General features: G+C 37.7%; 2 non-coding genes and 1 pseudogene across 2 annotated transcripts; all 3 read right to left on the bottom strand.

Annotated features, from left to right (window-relative positions):
* Positions 1-469: 469 nt before the first annotated feature.
* On the bottom strand, positions 470-1,225 carry LOC142436611 (myosin regulatory light chain 2, smooth muscle minor isoform-like; annotated as a pseudogene).
* A 1,178-nt stretch (positions 1,226-2,403) lies between these two features.
* LOC142437780 (small nucleolar RNA SNORA21) lies at positions 2,404-2,541 on the bottom strand. The gene has a single exon (XR_012782300.1). It is a non-coding gene; the product is annotated as a small nucleolar RNA SNORA21 (small nucleolar RNA).
* A 5,276-nt stretch (positions 2,542-7,817) lies between these two features.
* Positions 7,818-7,879, bottom strand: LOC142438317 (U7 small nuclear RNA). Its single transcript, XR_012782716.1, has one exon. It is a non-coding gene; the product is annotated as a U7 small nuclear RNA (small nuclear RNA).
* Positions 7,880-25,079: the final 17,200 nt, after the last annotated feature.

Genomic DNA, 25,079 nt, shown 5'->3' with positions numbered 1-25,079 from the left:
ACAAACAAACAAACACGATTGCTGCCATTGAGATAACGCTGGCTCACAGCAACCATCTCTGGGGCAGGGGAGAGCTCCCCTGAGAGCTCCAAGACTGTATCAGATCTCAGCCCCTTGTGGACCCACTGTGCCACCAGGCTCCTCATTGCTAATATCAGATCCTTAAAAGCTAGTCATTCATGATAGTTTTTAAAAGTTATTCTGTCATTTAAAAATTAAAGTATTTCACCAAAATGTCCAGCTTATCATTGTTTTAATGTTTAGCATGGTCCTCCAGACAGTTGTCTCCTATGGATAAAGGATTGTCAAAAAATTCATGGAAATACCCAATGAAGAGGAGATGGTCTTGGACCCATTCTTTTTTTTTTTTTTTGCTTCCAACACAATGTTTATTTTCAAAGTTTTTATTTCCAAAAGAAATGTAAAAATCCAGTATATTGTAAAAATTTCCATAGGCTTTGATAAGGCATTGATCTTTTTCCCAGTTCTACTTTTACAAAGTCCCATTTCCAGACTGATTACAGAGATGCATGTGCCCCAAATGGCTGAGAATAAATACAACAAGAAGACAGAAGCGCTCAAGCTCAGGGCATGCAATAAGCTCCATGAGAAAGTCTCGGAAATACCCAAAATGGCAACAAGGAAGGTTTTGGGCTGGAATCTGAAGTTCCTTCAGTCATCCTTGTCTTTCGCTCCGTGCTTAAGGATGCGCGTGAACTCGATGTAATTGAAGTTCCCCTTTCTGTTAATGGGTGCTTCTCTGCTTCATCCGTGAAGCGATCTCCCATGGTCGTCAGCAGCTCTCTCAGGTAATCTTCCTGAATGATGCCTGTTGCTTCTTCATCGAAGCAGGCAAAAGCATTTCTGATGACATCTTCCGGATCGGTCCCATTCAGCTTCACCCCAAACATCGTCAGGAACATGGTGAAATTGATGGGGCCCGGAGCCTCGTTCTTCATGGCGTCCAGGTACTCATCAGTTGGATTTTTACCCAGGGAGGAGAGCATATCATGCAAATCCTCCTTGTCGATGAAGCCGTCTCGATTCTGGTCGATCATGTTGAAGGCCTCTTTAAACTCCTGAATCTGTGACTGGTCGAACATGGAAAACACATTGGAGGTTGCGCCTAGGGCGCTGCTTGGTTGTCTTGGTCTTTGCCCTTTTGCTCGACATGGTGACGGTTAAGTCCTGCGCAGGCGGGGAATCGGAGCGCTCCTGCGACCACCTGCTGAACAGCCTTCTCTGCCAGGTACCACCCTTCTCTCAACCGGGAGCCCCTTAAATCCCTCTTTGACCCATTCTTAAGGTGTTCAAAGTACAGATCCAAACAATAACAAAACCACTCATCAATCCTTCCCAAACGCAATAATAGTTTTCTTATAACACATTAACATGATGAGATTCACTACTCCAAGGAGCATGAGTTGATTCTTGTACTGTAAATTCTTCAACAGCAAGAATCACATATTCAGGGACCTAGGCAATAATATATATCAATGACTGGATTAAGCAGGATTGTAGCAAACAGGAGAGCACATCTCATGTCTAAAAAGGGAAACTTATTCCAAGTTCAGTCAAGTTACTCCCAAATCTGAAACCAATATCAAATTCCCTGTAGTAAATCCTCTGTTTGAAATTTTTAAAAAATCATGGAAAATGCTATTTATAAAGTCACTATAAATGGATTTTAAAGATTGCATCAAAATAAATTCATACTAACTTGTTATAACATAGCTGAACAGAATAGAGTTTAAGACACTAAGAAGAATAAGGTGTCTGTTTCGAGAGTTCCCAGTGTAGTGGTTACTTGTTGGATGGTGATCCACATGGTTGCTTGTTCAAAACAACCAGCTGCTCCCTAGGCAAAAGACTGGGATTTCTCCTTCAGTCAAGAGGCTAAGTCTCAGAAACCCACAGAGTTACTATGAGTCAGCATTGACTTGATGACAGTGAGATCATCATAACGAGAATTCTGATAACATTGAAGTAAGAAGATACATAAAATTTTTGGTGAAGCTTGGGTGGAAAAATGTTGAAATCAGTGATTATATTTATGAAAATGTTATAGGGACAATGTTCCCCCGCAAATGCTTTACATTTTAAAAGGGATAAGAGACCATTAAAAATGAGGCTCACCACTGCAGAGCATCCATGTGAATTTGTTAAGGACAGAATTCAATCTTGTGCGTGCCCCAATTGAAGACTAATAGCAGAAACAAGAGCATCGCTGTAGACTGCTCAACTAGTTAAGCTTACACAATTTTGATTGAACAATGAAGTTGACCAAACTTTCTGTTCTGCTTGATGGGTGTTAATGTTTGCATCCAGATCAGCTGCTGACAAAAATAGAATTGTAATGGAAATTATTTTAATACTTAAAAATTTATTTTATTTTATTTTTACTTTTGTCACACTGCTGATTGAAGCTGAACAACACGAGAGGTTGCCGCTTCACCCAAAAGTGGTGTTTTTTTTAATCTGCCCTTTTTGACAGCTCAGTGGGTCACTGGCAAAAGGCCCAGTGAGTGCTTTTAAAAGGGGGTGTAATGGAAATTTTAAATAAAGTGGGATCAAGATTCTACGGCATTCTTCAAAGAACAGAAGCATGGCTGTACCATGAGCTTGAAGGTACACTCAAGGCAATGGCCACCAAGAGGGGAAAGTGGTCTATTCAAAGCCAAAGTGTACCAGTCAAAACCCAATGCAGGGCCAGAGGTTGTTCTATTTTTAATGCTCAAGGCATGTTGCTTGTTACTTTTCTAGAGGGCCAAAGGATCATAACAACAAGTTGTTATGAGCATGTTTTGGGAAAATCAGCCAGAGTTTTAGCAGAGAAAGTGCCCAGGAAGGTTTCATCCGAATCTTCACCAAAACCGCACTTGAGCACATTCCTCTTGTCCAACGGTTTTATTAGTGTTTCGGTGGGAAATCTTTGGAATTCACTCTGCAGTCTGATGTTGTCCTCCTGACTCCTTTATTCTCACATCTGTAAAGGATGTTTATTCTTCTGCAGTGATTTTCTTAAAAGAAAACTGTATTGACCTGATCATATTCCTAGGACTTTCAATTCTTCAGGAATGGACTAAATGGTTGGTATCATCATTTACAAAAGTGCCTTTTTAATGGAGTGTATGGCGATAAATAATATCTATATGTTTACTTTTATCTTTTAACCCCATTTTCCATAAGCCTTTGGGAAGATTTCTCATATTCCTGATAATGCTCTTCCATATCCTTGCAAAGACAGCATGAAAGAAGCCATATCGGACCTCTTTTGACTTCCTATTGCTGTCAAGTAGAGGCTAAAATGCCTCTACCCTCCATCTTTCTTTACCTATTCTCCCACCAACTGTCCCTCCCACCATGCTCTACTGCTACATTGGGTGCAATAATTCATTGTAATGACCAAAAAGAATTCATAAACACTATTCACAATAAAGGGGGTTTATTAGGGAAGTTGACAGATTACCACAAGCCAGGATCAGTAAATATTAAGATTACAGCCATTGAGCCATATCTCCTCAGCCAATAGTCAAGTCTGTCTATGGTCCTCAGTCTCACCATCTCATGATCCCTTGACGTCTATCTCTGTGTTCGGGAAGCCACACAATCCCACAGTCTTGGTACTGCTTCTCTGTTCTGGTTCATGGTCTCCTGGCTTTGGCCTCTGATCTCAGCCTAAATCTTCTGGTTTCTTCTGTGGTCTCCAGGCTGCTCTGGTGCTTCAGGTCTTAGCCTCCACCACTGCAGACAGAGCTCGAATGTGCTCCACTTCCAGCGGTCCTGAGACTTCTTTCTGTGCTCCTGATGCTAATATGGCTTTTACTGCACAGAATGGCTTTGATGGAGTTGTGGTATTTTATCTTTCAGCAGACTACAGTCCCAAGGAAAGCAAAACACAGTGACTTAAGTCCCACCCTCTAGTAAGGTTACATACACCAAATTGGTTCCAACCCATAGCTACCTCATACAACAGAAAAAAACCACATTCCTGGTTCGGCTCCATCTTCAAATTTTTTGATATTTTTGCGTCCAACTGTTGCAGTCACTCTACCAATCCATCTCCTGGATGGACTTCCTCCTCTTGTTGAACTTCACTTTACCAAACACGTGTCCTCATTCACTGCACATGAACTGATTCAAAATACTAATGCATGCCTTCATCCTCAAAGTGATGTTTTTGCTGTAAATCACTTTAAAAAGGTTTCTTGCATGTGTGCAATAACAAATTAAGCTTTCAACTTCCTAAACTATCTAAGTTTCATTATATAAATTTTAGTTTATTTTGTATATTCTGCTATGAAAATCTGAATATTTTATAATGTCTAGAAACATACTTTTAAAAAAAGCTATCTTTTATTTACTGAAGTCAAATATAAATTTATTGTGGTCAAGCAGATCATGCTTATAATATTGACCCAAATTTTGGAGACTAATTTTATGAACTAGTACATCTAGTTTTCTAAATATTTTATAAGTGCTTTAAACATGTTTTTAATGGATTAATTTCTGTGAAAGTTTATTAATGACTATAAGTGTAATGATAATTATCAATATTTTTTTTAAATTACTATTTTATATTACTATTTCAAGAAAATTCTCATACGAATATTCCAGTTCGTGCTCAGGAGTTTTTCCTGATGGATTACTGCAGTTTCAACATTTAACACTCCACTTTATTTTTGTCACTGCTTTTACCCTTAAATTGTATTTTGCCTAAAATTAACAATGCAATGTAGACTAGCATTCTATTGATTAATATCCCCCTCCAGAAATGCCTTTTCTTTCTTGTTTTAATGTAGGAAGTAACTTGATTAAACACACAAACAGAGCTATGCAATAAACAAATCTTTGAATTTCAATAAATAAATATAATCTCTATATTTTTACTGTGGCTACTTGGATCTATCAGCTTACTTACTGCTTTAATTAGTTTCTATTGGCTTTATTTTTACTTTTTGTTCATTTGATGCAATTAATAAAATGATATCATTTTTTATGATTTCCATTTAGAAAAAAATTACTCATATTTTGAACATAATTTTGTTTCTAGGTATTGTTGAGTTAATTCTGATTCAAAGGGGCTGCATGTCCCTCTTCATCCTCATTATTTTGTTACTATGTTTGAGCCCATGGTTACGTTCATATTGTCAATTTATCTCACTGAGAGATTTCTTTTCTGCTAACTCTCGATTTTTCAAAGCATGGTGTCCTTCTCTAGGGATTGGCTTCTCTTAATAACATGTTTAAAGTGTTTGAGAGGAAGTCTGGCCATCTTCACTTCTAAGGAGCACTTTTGTTGTACATCTTCCAAAAATAGATTTGTTCATTCTTCCAAGGTATATCCAATATTTTTGTTAATACTGTAATTCAAACACATCAATTATTCAGCCTTCATTTTTCATTGTCTAGCTTCCACATACATATGAAATTATTAAACATACCATTGCTGGGGTAAACCTCAGCTTAGTTCTCAAAGTGACATCTTTCTTTTCCAACACTTTATGATGAGTTTTTTTTTAAGTTAATCAAATACTTTTATTGGGGGCTCTTACATCTTTTATCACAATCCATAAAATCATCCATTGTATCAAGTACATGGTACATGTGCTGCCATCATCATTTTCAAAGCACCTTCTTTCTACTTGAGCCCTTGATATCAGCTCCTCATTTTCCCCCTCCCTCCCTCATAGACCCTTGATGAGTTATAGATTATTATTTTCATATCTTACTTCATCCTCTATTGCCCTTCACCTACTTTTCTGTTGTTCGTTCCCCTGGGAGGAGGTTATATGTTGATCCTTGTAATCGATTCCCCCATTCTCCCACCACCTTCCCCTTATCCGCCTGGTATCTCCATTCTCATTGTTTGCCCTGAGGGGTTTATCTTTCCTGGATTCCCTGTGTTGCAGCCTCTTATCTGTATCAGTGTGCATGTTCTGGTCTAATCCGATTTGTAAAGTAGAATTGAGGTCATGGTTGTGGGGGACGTAAGCATTAGGGAACTAGAGGAAAGTTGTGTGTTTCATCGGTGCTATACTGCACACTTACTGGCTCATCTCTTCCTTGTGACCCATCTGTGAGGGGATGTCCAATCGTCTACAAATGGGCATTAGGTATCCACTCCATGTAGTCCCACATCAACCTCTGATCACATTGGATATGATTTTTGTTCTGAGTCTTAGATGCCTGATATCTAATCCCACTGACACCTCATACTCACACAGACTAGTGTGCTTCATCCATGTGGGCTTTTTGCTTCTCAGCTAGATGGCTGCTTGTTTAACTTTAAGCCTTTAAGACCCCAAACACTATATCTTTTGATAGCCGGGCACCACCAGCTTTCTTCAGCACATTTGCTTATGTACCCATTTTGTCTTCAGTGATTGTGTCAGGAAGGTGAGTGTCACAGAATGCAAGATTATTAGAACAAAGTTTTCTTGTGTTAAAGGAGTACTTGAGTTGAGGCCCAATGTCCATCTGCAATTTTAATTCTTAACATATAGATATCAGTACATAGATCTATGCCCCTCTCATTATATAAATATATTTGCATGTGCATATGTCTGTATTTAGATCTCTATAAATGTCCTTTGCCTCTTGGTTCTTTCCTCTATTCATTTTTACTTTCCTCTTGTCCTCCCATCATGTACAGCTTTCATTCAGGTTTAGTAACTGCTTGCTCCTACATTGCCCTTGATTAAGCCCCACTAGGCATCCTACGTCCTTCAATGAGTTTTTTTTTTTATATTAGTGAGATCTATTGCTTAGCATTTTGTTGAGAATTTCTGCATCTATCTGTGCTTGGTGTTGGTATGAAGGCTAAACTTGCTTCATAGAATTAGTTTGGGATTTCCTGTCCCCTTCTACATTCTGAACTAGTCTGTGTAGAATTGTTGACAATTCTTCCCTGAATATTTAGTGTTAGACCCCAGTGAAGCCATCTGGTCCTGGAAATTTCTTTGTTGGAAGTTTCTAGGTGACCTTTTTTTATGAATCTGAATTATTTTCATCAAAAAATGTATTTTAATGTTACACTAATGATATTGTTTGACACTCTGAGTATTTTATTGTCCATATGTCTTTGGCACAAAGTTGGATCTCTTTCAATTAGTTGGCCATATTTCTGTCCTCCACAAGTATTGGACGAGACAAGAGAGTGCTTCCAACTTTGCATTTGCTTCCATAAGGATCTCAAACTGTCTTCCATCAATTTTGGAGAGCTGTGTTTTACGAATGCCTTCATAGGGACTTGGACTTCTTTCAGTTCCATTCCTTCTTTATCAGTTGGTGCTTCTTACAATGGTTGAATACCAACCACTGTGGGTATATATTTATTTATTTATTTTTGGTTAAAGGAAACTGTATTACTTCTATTTTCTTTTAATATTTCCCATATTTTTAAATATTTTGTCTATAGATTACTTAAATTTTGAAATTTGAGGCTTGAATTTTGGTTTTGTGAATTTGTTTCCATTTTCTTCTATTTCAGCTAGAACTTGGAGTAAAACAATTGATGGCCTTTTCAATAATCTTGCTTTGTCTAGTTTTAACTGATGCTATTGAGTTTCTCCACAATTTATTTCCACAGATGTGGTTGATTTGAATAATGTGTGTTCCATCCACAAAGTTCACTTATGTAGTTGCTATTTATGTTTTTGAAAAACTTTTCCATTGGATAAGTCATTGGTCTTGCAAAATTCTAGTGTTTGACTTTAGTGTCATTTTTACTATGAGGGTCCTATTTTCCTATAAAGATCCTTTTTCATTTCCAACTTTTGCATTCCAATCACCAATACATTTTTTTTTTGGTGCATTGGGGTTTTCCAGAAAAACCAGAAAACCTGCTAGACAAATTCTAGAAGAGCTGTAATCACCAGTACATCTTAATGGAATGTATGAATAATTCAGACTGCAGACAGTGATAAACACCTTTAGTGTACTTACCTTGAATGTTAGTGATTGGTGCATAAATATGAATAATAATCATATTTACTGGCCTTCTTTGTAGATGTTATCCATTGCATTGCATGTGGGTAGATCTTGAAATGTTTATACTCTAGTAGCCTGAGTACTGTGATATTAGGATCTATGTTAATGGTTTTTCAAATAAATCCAACCAAGGTGAACAAGTTTCCTTAAAGCTGCTACAGTAAGAACAGAATATCCACTTTTGAGGGATTATCCGCTGAAAACCTTATACATAGTAGCAGAATGTTTTCTAATATAGTGCCAGAAGCTAAGTCACTGGGGTAAAAATGCACTAACAATGTAGACTGACACAGTGGCTGCAATCATTGACTCAGCATAACAACAATTGTGGGAATTGCAGAGAACTTGGCAGTGTTTCCTTTGCCCATAGGGTTCCTGTGAATCAAAACCAGCAGCATTTTAAACTGATGTTTGCAGTAGTTTATTCTTATACTGAATCATGGCCCTTAGGCAGATGAAGGTACTAAGAGCTTTACTCCCTTCATGCCATTAAGGTTGACTTTTTGGAGGAGAAAACTTTGCTCACAAAATTTTTAGTGCCTTTTCACTTCAGCAGTTTATTATATATCAGACAAAGGACAATATTCTGTTGCTATTCATAAGGTTTTCAGTGGCCAATTTCTTTTTTCAAGTCTGTCTTAGTTTGAAAGTTCCACTGAAATCTCCCCACCATTGGTGCTTCTGTTGGCATTAGAAATCGTGGTAGTAATAGAATCATTTGTCAATTTGAGGGTTAAGAGTGTAGGGGTGGAGTCTAGGCTGTTAATCAGAATATGGCCAATAAGATCTCTGTGTGTGGGCATGTCTTTCCCCTAAGGATTATGGGAATTGCTGAATTTTCCTCCTTGGATGTGGGAGACTCTTTGCTCACACACCCTGGGAGACATAGCAGCTGTCAAGACACATGGACCCACCCTGATGCAGCCCTGGGTGCTGGCGAAGCCATGCAGAGACCCTAGCCAGCGCTGAGATGTTTCCAATGACACTGGATCCAAAGACTTTCTACCCACTGCCCTGTGATCTTCTACATTTGGCACCATTGCATGTGTTTCGTGAATCTGAAGAGGACTTTATAGAGTGCCGTCGGACATATGGGGCAATGTCGGTCTTATGGACTTGATCTGGACTGGGCTGGGATGTTTTCTCAATGTCCAATTGTTCTTGTATATAAATCTCTTTCTTATACACATATTTGTGTCCATGGATTTGTTTCTCTAGTCTAGCCAAACACAAAAATATTAGTGGCTTAGTTTCTAGCATGACAAAACATGCATACTATCACAGTACAACAACCTGACAGAATGGTATGTACTATTTATCTCTGTAATTTTAATAAAATTTAATTTTGTTCTGAAATTTTTGTTGAATTTGAAATACATTAATAAATTATTTAAATTGCCTTAATTCCATGTGCTACAATTAAATTACTTCAATTTTAATGTATGCTACCTAAAATAAAGTTTTTATTGATGTCTGGGCATTTAGATTATTAATGTCTTATTTTTTTATCATTTAATTGGGCACTCACACAGCTCTTATCACAATCCATACATACATCCATTGTGTCAAGCACATTTGTACATATGTTGCCATCATCATTTTCAAAGCATTTTCTTTCTACTGGAGCCCTTGGTATTAGCTCCTCGTTTTTTCCCTCCTCTTCCATCCTTCCTCCTTCCCTCATGAATCCTTGATAATAAATTTTTTTCATGTCTTATGTTGTCCAATGTCTCCCTTTACCCACTGTTCAGTTGTCTGTCTCCCTGGGAGGGGGTTATATGTAGATCATATTGATTACTTCCCCTTTTCTTCCCCCTCTCCCCCACCTTCCTTTTACCCTCCTGGTATTGCTGCTCTCATTATCAGTTCTGAGGGGTTTATCTGTCCTGGATTCCTGAGTTTCCAATTCCTATCTGTACTTGTGTACAGGTTCTGGTCTGGCCAGATTTGTAAGGTAGAATTGGGGTCATTTGGGGAGGAAGCATTAAAGAACTACAGGCAAGTTGTGTGTTTCATCGGTGCTGCACTGCAACCTGACTGACATGTTGTTTCCTGTGACCCTTCTGTAAGGGGATGTCTGATTGTCTACAGATGGGCTTTGGGTCTCCACTCAATTCACAATGATATGCTTTTTTAGTTCTGAGTCTTTGATGCCTGATATCTGTTCTCATCGACACTTACTGATCATGTAGGCTGGTGTGCTTTTTCCATGTGGACTTTGTTGCTTCTCAGCTAGATGGCCACTTGTTTATCTTTAAGTGTTTAAGATCGCAGACACTATATCTTTTGATAGCCAGGTACTATCAAAGTGTTCTTGTGTTAAGGAAGCACTTGAGTAGAGGCTCAATGTTCATATGCTACAATAATACTTAACATATAAATATATGTACCTAGATCTATTTCCCTATTATTATATACAAATATATTTACATGTCTGTATTTAGACCTCTATAAATGTCCTCCGCCTCCTAGTTCTTTACTCTATTTAGTTTTACTTTCTTCTTGTACCACTATCATGTTCGGCCTTCATTTGGGTTTTAGTAATTCCTCTCGGCTACATTGTGCTTGATCAAGCACCACCAGGCATCCTATACCCTCCTTGCCTTTGATTTTAGATCACTGGTTATTCCCCTTTAATGTCTTATTTTTATATTTTCTTAATACATTTTTACTATATCTCAATTGACAATATAGTTTTATAGAAATTATCAAAAATCATATTTAACATTTACTTTCATTACTATTCTGGTATTATTCTTGCCAACTTAGGTTGTCTTAGTGAATAATTCTGCATTAAATGTGCATTTTTCTTAACAATTCTGCTAATAAGAAATTTTCTCTAAGAGCTTATCTAGTTTTTTTCACCTTTATATTAACAAATACAAATTTGGTAATCAGTGCCTAGATAAATTGTTCTTTATACTCAGTCCTTTAATACTCATTCAACATCCACTGCTGTCACACTTCCATAACTTCTAATAATTGAGCAAAATGTTATAACTTAAATGAGAAGCCAAATGTAATCTTTAATGTTACTCCCTTGGAAATAAAAGTAATGTATTTAATTTTTTTCTGAATGCTTTTGAAGTTTTCTCTTTTCCTTTGATTTTCAGCAGTTCAACTATGGTGTGCCTAGAGAGATATTTATTCCTCAAGTTGTGTAATTGTCTATAATCTGTGATTTTATATTTTTCATCAATTTAAAAAATCTGACCTTGTTTTTCTTTTAAGTATTATCCTTTCCTCAATCTCTTTTCCCACTTCTTTTGAGACTCAAACTCCTTGGTGTTAGATGATTTAGTATGCTATCATTCTCATATTAATTTTGAATTTTTTCCTATGGTGCAATCTGGATTATCTTTAATCTGTCTTCATTCCATACCATATAATCCACCATGATTTCATAACTCCTTTCATGTTTCTCTCTGAGCATCTCTGTTTTTCAAACTGAACTATCAATATTAATTTATAGTGAATCTCAGTTCCCTGAAAACTATTCATAGTAGTATTTCTTATGCTTAGCTAAAGTCATGCCTTTTTATATCTCAAAATAATAACGCCTACTACAAAAATAAGCAAAGTAAGTGAAGAGCAATACTAGCAACATGGTGAATACCACCAGTGATTTTATATTGACATTGAATTATTTGTCAGCACCCCTGCATGTAATGTAATTCATAGTCTGGTCCCACTTCACATGGTTTGGTTTATTTCCTTTTTATTTGTGCATATCTTCCTGCCTTCAACATATATTGATTAAGTACTTACTAAGTCCCTTTGTGGCATACTTGTTACACATAAGGCTGTGATGAGTAAGGTCTGAAGTTCAAAAACACCACTTGTTTTACGGGAAAAAGAGTGGTCCTTCTACTATCCATAAAGGGATACAGTCTCGGAAACTCACAAGGGTAATTCTTTTTTTTTTTTTTTGTAAACATTTTATTAGGGACTCATGCAATTCTAATCACAATCCATACATACATCAATTGTGTAAAGCACATCTGTACATTCTTTGCCCTCATCATTTTCAAAGCATTTGTTCTCCACTTAAGCCCTTTGCATCAGGTCCTCATTTTCCCCCCTCCCTCCCCACACCTCCTCCCTCATGAGCCCTTGATAATTTATAAATTATTATTTTGTCATATCTTGCCCTGTCTGACGTCTCCCTTCACCCCCTTTACTGTTGTCTGTCCCCCAGGGAGGAGGTCACATGTAGATCCTTGTAATCGGTTCCCTCTTTCCAACCTACTCACCCTCTACCCTCCCAGTATCACCACTCACACCCCGGGTCCTGAAAGTATCATCTGCCCTGGATTCCCTGTGCCTCCAGCTCCTATCTGCACCAGTGTACATGCTCTGGTTTAGCCAGACTTGCAAGGTAGAATTCGGATCATGATACCTGTGGGGGAGGAAGCATTTAGGAACTGGAGGAAAGCTGTATTCTTCATTGGTGCTACATCGCACCCTGACTGACTCATCTCCTCCCCTAGATCCTTCTGCAAGGGGATCTCCAGTGGCCGAGAAATGGGCTTTGGGTCTCCACTCTGCACTTCCCCCTTCATTCCCTATGGTGAGATTTTTTTTCCCTGATGATGCCTTGGACACCTGGTGATCGCACAGGCTGGTGTGCTTCTTCCATGTGGCCTTTGTTGCTTCTGAGCTAGATGGCCGCTTGTTTACCTTCAAGCCTTTAAGACCCCAGATGCTATCTCTTTAGATAGCCGGGCACCATCAGCTTTCTTCGCCACATCACAAGGGCAATTCTATTGTGTTCCATATACTTTCTTTCAGAGTAGAGAAATGCCATTAATCAGAGGACAAGTTTTGGGTGCTAGAATCAAGGTCTGTGGTTCAAACCTGCCAGGCATTCCACAATAAAAAGGATGGAGGTTCCAACTCTCCTGGACATTCACAGTCTCAGAACCCTAATACAGGGTCACTTTGAGTCAGAATACATTTGATGGCTATGAGTATCTATCTACTCTCCAGCAATCGATCTATATGGATCCATATTTGCTCCTCAAAAAACAGCATGTGGTCTGGGGGCTGTATATATGTAAGCATGTCAAAATATCATAAACGACAACTGTAACGGTATCAGCAACATTTTATTGTGCAATTCAGAAGGATTAAAATTTCTTTCCTAAAAAATTGTTCACTATGAGCATAAAAATCTTTGTGAGAATGAGGTGAACGAAATGAATAAAAAGAATGACAAAGAAATGAAAGAATATTTTCAAAAGATAGACTATAGCATGAATCACTGAGGAAACAACCAAGCAAATGATATTACTTGAATGAATAGAAGAGATGGGGCCAAGTCTGAAGGGAAGTTAGATAAATGATCAGAATACCAGGTATGCAACCTTGTAGAAATTCAGATTTAAACTCAAAGTAAATGGGAAGGTACTGATTTTTTTAATGTACAAGGGTCACATGATCAGACTTGTATTGATTAAAAACCAGACAAATATTACTCCTATAGGAAATAGTTGTAAGGCAAACAAAAATTGAAGTGCTGTCGTGTGATGTAGTTGGAGGCTGCTGTAACTCCAATCAGAGATGATGCATTTGCACTAGAGTAGTTGCTACAGGTATGTAGTTGCTATGGTTATAATGAGAAACAAATACACGAGGAAATGTTAGATACAATCAATAAGTCTTGGTAGATGATTTTATTTAAACAACACCAGGAAAAACACAAACAAACCCCCAAGAACAACCCATTCAATTTGAATCAATTGAATCAATTCTGATTTAAGTGGAAATTGAAAGGATGGCAATAGGGAGTTATAGAATGAAATAGAATTGCTCCATAGGGTTTCCAAAGGTTGTAAATTTGTTTAGAAAAAGCAGTTAATGAGTGCAAACCACTGACTTTTGGGTTGGCAGATGAAAGCTTAATCCCTGCTTTCATGAATTAGAGATAATGGATAAAACAGAGTCATGTAGAATGCATGTTGATGCTTAGGTGTCCATTCATTCAATTTGGTGGAAGATGGACATTCATTATAATAAAAAATAGTGTAAAAATGTTTATATCAACTTTTATTGCCATGAAAGGAGAGTTTGAAAGGAAAAGGGAACATTTTTGTTTTTCTATGTTTATTTCTTTTGGCTGGATTATTACCTGACAGTGTTAGTCTGGATTGACGAGAGGAACAAATTCATAGACACTCATTTGTGTATAAGAAAGAGCTTTATATCAAAAGAGTAATTGTATACTAAGAAAGCATCCCAGTCCAGTCTAGTTCAAGTCCATAAGTCCAATATTAGCCCATATATCTGATACCAGTCTATAAATTCCTCTTCAGACTCATGCAACACATGCAATGACACCAAATGCAAGAAGATCACAGACCAGTGGATGGAAAGTCTTAGGATTCAGTGGTGGTGGAGGCATCTCATAGCTGGTGTGGGTCTCCACGTGGCTCTTCCAGCCCAGAGTTCTGGCTCCATCAGCATTGTTCCCTATGGCTTTTCAGCAGGAAGATGAAGCAAAGAGAGTGGGTCTAGCCACTGGTGAGCTATTTATCTCCATAGCGCATCAAGCTGTGACCTGATTGACAGGCTGCACTCTACCCCTTCACTCTTAATAGTCTCAAGTTGACCCCATACTGTGTAACTACCATACTGGCCTACTGGGTAATAGGAATATCAGATCCAATTGACTCAGATCTATTCAACTGTAGGAACAAATTCAAGGGCTAGATATAGTTTTGCTTTATCTTTTCTTTATTAATAGAAGTAACTGGTGTAATTGAATCCCCAGAAGATGGAGAGAGCTGCAGTCAATCCAGGATGAAAAGTGTCTGGTATCTACTTGTTTAAGGGATGATAAGAAGGTGAAGGGATCTAATTCTGTGTGACTGAGTCATATTGTTTCTTTGCCTGAAAAAACAGCAGAAGGCCCTGGGATATATGGGTTTTAACTTTATCTATGGAAAAAAGGGAAGAATTTATTTTTCTTTACTAAAATACATATCTTCCAAAGGAACTTTATCACAACTTGTCAAGAATGAGAATGAATTAATCAAGCTAATAATATGTTGTAAGAAAAATCTAAAATGGAATAAGGAGTCACAATTGAAAATGCAGAAGTAAAATTAAAATTTTTATTAACAACTACTCAAAATGATGTTTGCATGACACCCTATTAAGTAGGAATTAGTATACATCTAATTCTCAATAAATGATAACAGCTAGATGCATATGATGAGATTGAACAACAGACATTTCATTGTTTTATTAAATATGATAAGTGTGTCCATAATCCCATGTGCATTTTTGGACCTTTAATAAACACTTATAGAAGACAAATAACTTTTTGAAAATACTAGGATCCAAATTGTTTTGAGCAGAGAAGAATAATTCAGAGAAGGATAAAAAAATACTGGCAAAATGATGAGTAACTATTCTCTATATTTACTAAGAACAGTCTGAGAAAATAGGCTTACATTGTAGACCAACGTATTTAAATTTTTAGATAAATTTCCCATCTATAAAAATTTTGTGATACGGTTGACTCTTGCTTCTTTTTTAATTAAAAAAATCTTAACAATAGAATAGACTCTTACCTGTGCTTGGAGTACAGCCAGCATCACATGCAGCTGAAGTTTGTATAAGTTTGCTGTCATATCCTTAATATCATTGTTTAAAGATGTAAAGGTTTTTTTTTATGCCAGGTTTGTTGACTAGCTTTATCCATACCAATTTTAAACAAGAGAGCAAATGATCTTTAATCACATCAGGAGAACTTGGTTAACTATCAGGAAGAATTTCCTGCTGGACAGGAATGCTAAGCATCAAAATTAAGTCCTCTGGGCCCCAGTATTACTGAACAGAACACAGGAGACAAGGAAGGGCTTGATGTGATTGCATAGAAATTGGATCGTGGAGCTTATTAGTCAAGTGGGCTCAAGGAATCTGGCTCAGTCACTAATCATATTCAGACTTAAGGGTAAATTCAAGAATAGGGTCCAGTGGTATCAGGGCCTTGAGTGGAATTCGGAGTTGGATTATCTCTAATGTGTCAAGCCCAAGATAGACAACCTTGAACTAGTGGGGCTTTGCCATAGTGCTTAGTACAAGTCCCCCTTCAAATCAGGACACCCTCCGAGATAATCGAATGTCAATGAGAGCACCTCACACCGACCTATCTGTAAGTGCTTTTCTAACAATTTCGCTAGTGTTCTATTATTTAATCATCTGAAAAATCTCAGTAAGAAAGACGCTACTTTAAGTTCCCATTTTACAAAGGAAGAGAGTAAGATTTTGGAGACTGGACCATGGCCCAACTTCCATGACAAATAAGCAGGTGAATTAAGTAGAAACACAGGTCATTCTTATTCTAGGAACATAATTATGAATCATTATCTTATACTGATTAAATTTTATTTGGAAAATGTAAAGCACATTTCAATAAGTATGGATTAAACTAGCCTAAACTATTATACAATGTTAATATGTTTCCTGAGTTGATGATTTATTTAGAAAATAAAAATATTTAGAAAAATGCACTTTCTCATTAGTAAGTTATTACATGTAGTTGCTGATAAAATGTCTAATTTATTTTTTATGTTATGCTAATTTCAGATAAAACCCCCTATTAAAATGCACCCATTATTTGCTAGAGTTAAAGGATTAGTTGTTCCCCCTTATGCATGTGAAAATGGAATAATCCTGGTTACTGACAATTTTTGAAGAAACTGCTCAGGAGGAAAAAGAAATTTCAGTCATAAAAAAATTTGTCTTTCAATAACACATTGATGTTCTTTATTTGGCCCCCAGAAAAATATGATTTTGTTAGATCACAGGTCTTTAGATGTATACAAATGAGGCATATTGCACAATACCTAGAAATGACTTCCCTAATGCTTCACAATAGCTAGAATTAATTGACATCCTTTAGGGTACATGAGGCCAGAGTGTGTCGTGTTCATGATATAGTAGGAAATAATTAGATCTGTAGTGAAGAGACACTCCCAATTAAATCTTTCTGGGAAAATGATTCTGAAATTAGCTGTAAGGAAATTGAATGCAATTAGATCATAGACAAAATGTAACACTTACAAGTAGTATATTTTATATCTGTCCACAGAATCTATGGTATCATGCTTAGAGTTCAAATATAACTTGTGTGACATATCAAAGGTTATAAAGATATATTTTTGTTACAATAGCAAGTTAGATTTATAGCACCAATCTATTAATCAATTTCATACTTAAACTATAATAGGAAAAATTACAAATGCATATGAGTAGAATATAAGAATTTTTGAGTGCACATAGGTGGCTCTGGTATCACAGTGACAGTGCCATTGGCAGTTCCAACTTGTCCAATGGCTCAATGGGAGAAAAGATCTGGTGATCTACTTCGGTGAAAATGGAAACCCTATGGGACAGTTTTCTTCTGTCCTAAGGATCCTGCATTGCAACGAAGTACTCAATATGGCTCGACTAGCTATGATCTCTAACTCCCACCAAATGGCTGTGTAGGACTATGCAAATATGATGTGCTTGTTGCCACCACAGGGATAGAATAGCTTGCTAATCATGAAGATATATGACACCTTTATGTAATGAAACCAGGAAAGTAAGGTGCATAGAATTGTAACAAGGGCTTTCATCAGTTTTACTGTTCCAGGTTTCAGGTGGGTCATCCCAGAAGCAAAAGGGGAGAACTCACTACTAGTAAAGATAAGAGAGGACTGTAGTGTCCTCTGGACCTGAAATCTGTGCATCAGACCTCTGTGATTCATTGGCCAAAGAAAGGACTCTGACCCCAGAGATGGTGAGACAGTAAGAAGCTGGGTGAGAGAAACGGCAGCAGAGGCAGCAGAAATTGCATGTGGCAGAGTATTGTAGAATTCCAAGAGGCTTGCTGGGGAAGTGGGATTCCTCTGGGCACTTTCATGGGGAACTCATCCCCAGAGTTAGAGCTGAACTTCTTTTTAGTAGAGGTCATTGGCCAAGTGGGGTAGCTTTAGGCACATGATTGGCAGAACTAAAAGAGCTTTGTAACAATTGTGCAAGTTGGACTGCAGGGTCCAGGGTTGGAAAGAAGTGTGTAATAGAAGGACTGTATCATTAGTGTAACTGAACATGGATTATAACAAGTTACTTCCCAAATCAATCCCATCACTGTGGTGGTGGTGGCTGTTGGGTGCCATCAATCTCCTCCTGGCTCACAGCAGCACTATGTACAATAGACGGGCGCGCCATCTGGTCCCCTGCCAGCATCATGATGGTGCTTCATGTTTGAGGTCATTGCTGCAGCTACTGAGGCAGACCGTCTTGTTGAAGGCCTTCCTATTTTTCCTTGTCCGTCCACTATGCCAAGAATGATATCGCTCTCCAGGCTCTCTCCTGACAACATACCCAGCATGATGTTGATTAGAACATACGAAATATACCACATGAGATCTTATATTTTATGTCAAAATTGGCTGATAAAATTAACAAAATGAAGCTGCCTTTTAGACACAGAAAAGATGTATGCATGTACATCTGGCTGTCTCAGTTCTTAGTGTATTGCCCTGTCTGAAACTCTAATACAACTTTTTCTTCATTTGTTTTTAGCAAGAGTTTAAAAACAAAGCTTTAAGCTATAAAATGTGTAAGTAGTATGTGACGAAACTGAGGCATTTTGGGTTTGGGAAGGACTTTCTAACCTTATAGCTAAGAAAACTCAGGTTGAGGGAGGTAAAATAATGGCCCAGATCTGCAGTCTGGTTCCTAGTTAGTGACAGCTCTTGAGCCAGAGGGAAAGCCGCATATCTAATCCTCAGATTCAAGCCTAGACATGCAACCTGAATGATTTCAGTATGTAGCTGCTCACTTGTATCTGTCCATCCTTTGATAAATGCAGTGCATGTAAAACAATAGAACACATTCTAAAAGTTAAATTTCAGAGTATTGATACTAACATGGGGGTACAGCTTTAAATGTTTTCTTGGATCCTTATTGACATTCAATTATCTTACAGAAAGATTGTGGCCTGTAGGTTTTTGTCATAATATTCCAATTATAATTTACATAGTGCTTCTAGTGATTGGCAAGAAGGAGACTGCAGTGCTATTCATGTACAGAATTTCAGTCCACGAGGAGTAAGCTATTATTATGTATAAAAGGAAGCATTTTAAGCAAATTGATTTTTCTGTGTAGAGCTTTAGCCCAAAAGGACTTCTTTGTGGAAAACTCAGGATCGATAGTTCCACGCAAAGCTAAATTGAATCATGTCACTGACTCAATTTTGTCATAGTTTTAATGTAAGATAAATAAACTTGCTTTGGAATCGTTTGTGTTGGCTGTCCTAATTTCAATAACAACCGGCATGTTTTCCACTAGACCACTTGCTGCTGACGCCAGAACCTCAAGAAGAACACACAGTGCAGGAAGCGTGTGCTATCCTTGTCAACCAGAGGCATAGTAGCTGAGATGACTCGGAATCGATCTAACTAAAGCCCTGGTGAAACTCAACTCTGCTGTGATCACTGCACCCTGAATTTACAGAGGTCATATAGAAAAAATGGAATGAAGAAAATAATTCTTGCTATTGTGGAGGGGTAAGGGACACAGTTGCATTTTTAGGAAAATTAATTTATTATTAAAGTTAATTGTAATATTTCATGATTTTTAATGTGGGAAATGTGGCATTTCCAAAGGGAAAGAACAGCTAGGAGATGGTAATTCTGACAAGCCAAACGGAAAGTGCACATTTCTTCCAATAATAAAAATAATCGGAGAAGCATGGACCATTGCAAACACTTATGCAGAAGCAGGAATGCAAGGGAAGTAGTAATTGTTGGGTGTCCGTGTTTGTCAGCACACTCACCAACCTGATAAAATGAGCAATTCTTAAACCCTTTGTGAGCTAGAGAAATCTCTGGCTAGTGCCGAGAGTTAACACATTACACAATCTACGTCCGAAAAATCAGCCCTGTGAAACCTGATGGAGTACATTTCTTCCATGACATATGTGGGGTCATCGTGAGTCTTAAGGGACTCCACAGAAATTGGTGCCATAGAAAATGAAATAGACTGTTGGGCAAAGACTATATAGTTCATGGCATCATTGAGCTTACAACCATCTTGAGACGGGCATCCGGTATTAGTTGTGGAGTTGGCTCTGACTTACAAATGACCCATCTATTTAGTAGAATGAAATGTTACCAGAATCGGCGCCATCTTCATAACCATTAGAATGCTTGCATGCCTTGTTGAAAGCATTGTGTGGTGCCTTCCAATCTACAAAATCCATCTCCTGGCATGATACTGGACAATATTCTGTAGCGTTCACAGGGTTTTCACTGCCTACATTTTGGAAGTAGACACCCAGGCCTTTCTTCGTACAATGTCACAGTCAGGAAGCTTTGCTGAAACCTACTCATCCTGTATTCCCCAGATGGTAATAGAAATATCATGATGGGCATGAGTATGGCATCTAAGCAGTCCACTTTATGATTACAAAACAAGAGACCCGAGAAGTGAAATGACGTGTTCAAAGTCACGTTGCAAGGAAGGGGCAGGGGTACGAGCCAAAGCCAAGAGTCTCCAAAGACTGCCTACAGCTATTTCATGCCAGGGCCGTGAAACAAATGCGGAATAGTGTGGATGTGCTTGTACAATAGCAAATTTCACTAAGTCCCTGGTCCCCTGAATTTCTTGGGTTTTAAAAAAAAGCAGTTAATTTTTCAAATCTTGGCAGGCGCTTATGTCTGGGCCTGAGTACATTTCATTACATCTCACTGTCACACATAAAAGCTTTTTTTAAACTGCAATTTTCACATATTTTTTAGAATTAATTTAATAAAATATTCACAGAAAACAAAGATTAATTACTCTAGGCTCGTCAGCCAACACAACCCAGGGTTGATTGTGGTTTTCTTTTTTGAAACAGTTGTTACTTAGACACAAATTATGATGCATTTTTGGAAGCAGATGATTTCTAAATTTTTATTAACTCTTTCATAAATCATAGGCCAACTGAAAAATTAATGAAAATGCTCTAACGTGAAGGTGTGTAAAAAGAAGGCAAATCAATAGCTCAAAATTTAAACAGTTTTCCACACTTTTATTTCTTCAGATGTTAGTAAATTCCATCTAGTTTGTTCTGACTCAGCCACCCAACATTCAATGGAATGAGACATCGCCTGGGCTGTGCTATCCTCGCAACGGTTCTGAGGTTTGAGCCCATGGTTGCCACCGCCATCTCAGTGCATCTCTCAGCTCTTTCTCTTTTTTGCTGACCTCCTATTTTATCAACCATGGCATCCTTTTCTAGCGATTGGTCTCTCCTGCATCCAAAGTGCATGAGTCAAAATCTCGATCCTTGTTTTGAAGAAAAAGTCTGCCTGGACCTGATCCAAGACAGATTTGTTGGTTTTGGGGGCAGTTCCTGGTACTTCCAATATTCTTTGCCAGCACTACAATTCAAATGCATTGATTCTAGTTGCATCTTCTTTAGTCAATTTCCAACTTCCACGGGCATATGGGCCAATTGAAAAGGCCGCAGCTTGCGTCAGGTGTACCTTGGTCCTCATAGTATCATCTTAAAGGAGTCTTGTGCAGCAGACGTACCCCACGCAGTGCGTCTTTTCTCTTTTGACTGCTGCTTCCACTGTGGATCTCATAGGACAAAATCCTTGACAGCTTCAACCTGTCCTCTGTTTCTCCTGCTGCCCCGATTGTGAGGGCTTTCCTCTTTACACTGGGTTGTCATGCATACTGAAGGCTACAATCCTTGCTCTTCATCAGCAAGTGCTTCAAGTCCTCCTCACTGTCAGCAAGCAAGGTTGTGTCATCTGCATATCACAGGTTGTGCATAAGCCTTCCCCCCATCCTGCCTCCTCATTCCCTTTCATGTAACCAAGCTTCTCTGATGATTTAATCAGCGTACGGAGAAAATGATATGGTGAGAGGATACAGTCCTGATGCACACCATTTCTCTTAGAAAATGGATTTTTTATAAAGAAAACATCTGAAATGTTTAGTATATCTTAGTTGTTGGAAACAATATATTTATCTCATTTAAAATGTTGATCATATGGAAATATCTAAAATACTTAATGCTTTTTAGTGATAATAATTTGTATAATTAACTTTCCTTTTTAAAACTAGTCCAGAAACAGGCATGCAGAGTATATTGAAATTAGGTAGACAAATGAGTTTTAAGCATATTTCAGTATACTATATGAGTATAATTCCTAATCACTTAGATAGAAAATGATAATTGCTTCCTTGCAGCATTTTATATTGAGCAACTCACTTATTAAGCAACTATTTATTGAGCTTTGTCTATGTACAAGATCCTTGAGGCAGTGGGAGATCAGAGTTCTCCTCAGGATTGCATAGTAGTTTTCTGAAACTGAAAACTCACCGCTATCGAGTAGATGCCAACTCCTAGAGAGCGTGTAGGACAGGGTAGAAGTGCCCGAGAATTACATACAGACATGGACTCTGAATGAGAGCAGAAAGCCCTGCTGTGTCCTGGGAGCTGCTGTGGGCCTCCACCTTCTAACCTGATGGGTAGTATCCCAAGTGTAACTGCTATGCCAGAGGGCTCCGTCCTCTTCCGGAGTGTCTGCAAACTACTCTTTCCTGATTCCCATCAATTGACACCCTTCCTCCAAACACTCCTGAAATGGGAGTCCTCTTTAAGGATTTATTATCTTCTTTCCCTATTACATACCTATGCAATATCATTCTTGCCTTCAACTGTGTTTCATATGTTCCTTGCAAATCCAGATCTTCCTCTCTGTACCCTTCCTCTGCCAATCCAGATCCATGCGTCCTCTTGTTTACTTAAGCCCTAATGGAAATCTGAGTAGTTTTAAACATAATGTGGCCTGAAATAAAGCACTCACTCCCAAGGCAGCCTTTTCTTTCCTATCAACATTATTACTGACCTAGAAGTTGCCCGATGTAAAATCTATTAGGTGAGTGATTAGTAGCTCAGACTTCTTAACTCAGCCTGTGTCTTTATCCCAACTTTGCCAATAATGAGCTTAGTAATATTGGCAATTGACTTAACCTATTGGAGCCATAATTCACTCATCTGTAACTTGAAGATGTGGTTTCTGGAAAAAGTAACAGAAGCGATGTGACTTAAGGTATCAGTACATGTAACATATAAATCAAAATGAATTCTTATTATAGGTTTTGTTTTTATTATTACATTTTTACCTGCTATTACCCAGTAATTTCAGAGCGCCATTATAAAATTCCCAGAGCATTACAAAGCCAAAGGGCTTCTGCTAGTACCTGGGTGGCCACTGACTATGCATGATGCGTGTGGGTACTCTCCAGAAGCTCAAATGCCATGTGATGTGTGTATTTGAGTTCAAAAGCAGATGATGTACTGCTAAGGATGTCCTCTTGTTTTACTTTTAAAATCTACTTTTTTACAACTGGCGAAGTGCCAAACTTTCCATGTGGCCCTGGATTTTCCCTTAATTCGGTCCTTTCAATGTGCGCATTTGGCTCAGAATCCCTGTCCACCAGGATGTGTTCTCCTGAAAGGTAGACACACCAGAACATAGAAGAGGTGGCATTGCTGGCTCTCCTTGATGCTGCTCTACTAGATCAAGGGAGAGCGGTGTCATTAATTAAAAGAGGGTTTTTTTGTCTTTAATGCATTACATATATTTGCAATGTTACTGGTCTACAATTGTAAGGGACACTGAAAAAAAAAGTCAAAAAGAAAAACTTGCCTGTTTAAAGTGCCAAGTAAGAATAATAATTCGAATTTTGACAAATCGTTATGAATGAGTACATGATTTATTTTAAAATACCAGTAGCGTGATTATTAAATTAAAACCTTCCATTTGTTTCTAGCATACTCACAGCTTGCAGAAATAGTGCATACAAAGCCAAAACTTACATAATAATAAACATGAATGCATTCATAAATTTAGAGGTTGAATTGAGTTATAGGCAGAAACAACTATTGCTGATATAAAATATTAGGCATACACTTACTTGAAAAAATAGATAGCACAATTGAATTTCTGCTTTTGTAATTTGTCAATTACAAATCATTATAACTTGATCTAATTTCCAAATCTCTCAATTTTTGATCAAATAAATTCAGGCAAATTAATGTTACTCATTTCTATTTTTTCAACTACCTTGTTGTGTGTGTGTGTGTGTGTGTGTGTGTGTGAGGGTGGTGGCACTGTGGTCTTTCCAGTTTTCTTTTGATGTTTCCTGCATCTCTTAATAGTTTCCCATAGCATATTTCAATATTGCAACTCAAAGTTTGCTTGTTATCATTAGCTCTTTTAGGGAAGAATACATATAGAGATAAGGTCTCCATTCCTCACAAGGAAGTTTCCCTTGTCTGCCATTCTTTATCAGTCAGTCCTGGCTTCATCTAGCACTTCTCAAAGCTCAGAAAACATGAAGGAAAAATTACTAATGTTTCCCTACAGGTATGGGACTAACCAAGAAATGATTACTCTCAAACTTTAGCATCTGCTGAGGACTTATACAGCCAGGAGTGTTTCCATCATCTCTATCTATCTATCTATCTATCTATCTATCTATCTATCTATCTATCTATCTATCTATCTATCAATCATCTATCTATCTAATAATCATAGATATATGCCCATCTACTATAAACCTATCTATTTTTATCACTAAATCTATCTTAAACTCGATTCCTTGGATTTTGGCTAGCTATCTCAGGTTCAAAGAACTGCATGTAGCATGTTCCTCAATACATGCCACATCATCATCACTGGCTTATGTAAGGCATTTCTGTTATATTATTATTTATCTATTATCCTGAACCTTCACAAACATTTTCATCTGTTAATATGAACCCTATTGACTATGCTTGATGTGTAGTCTTACCTGACAAGATATGTGTATTGTGTGCTTATTTATGTATTTTTAATTTTTATAAATGGCATCAATAGGACACTCTTGATTTTGTCCAGGTCTTGAAAATTTCCACTTTTAATGGGATGCGGTATTGCTACTTGTTTATCATACATTTTTATGAAAGACATTTCCATTTTCCTTCTCTGATTGAGTTTTGCCTTAGCGGGTTTCTGCTTTCCCCTGGTTTTACAACATAG

This window comes from Tenrec ecaudatus, chromosome 1 (genome assembly GCF_050624435.1).
Source record: "Tenrec ecaudatus isolate mTenEca1 chromosome 1, mTenEca1.hap1, whole genome shotgun sequence".
Classification (NCBI taxonomy): domain Eukaryota; kingdom Metazoa; phylum Chordata; class Mammalia; order Afrosoricida; family Tenrecidae; genus Tenrec; species Tenrec ecaudatus.
Note: the sequence above shows the minus strand (reverse complement) of the source record. Positions and strands in the feature narration are given on the sequence as shown.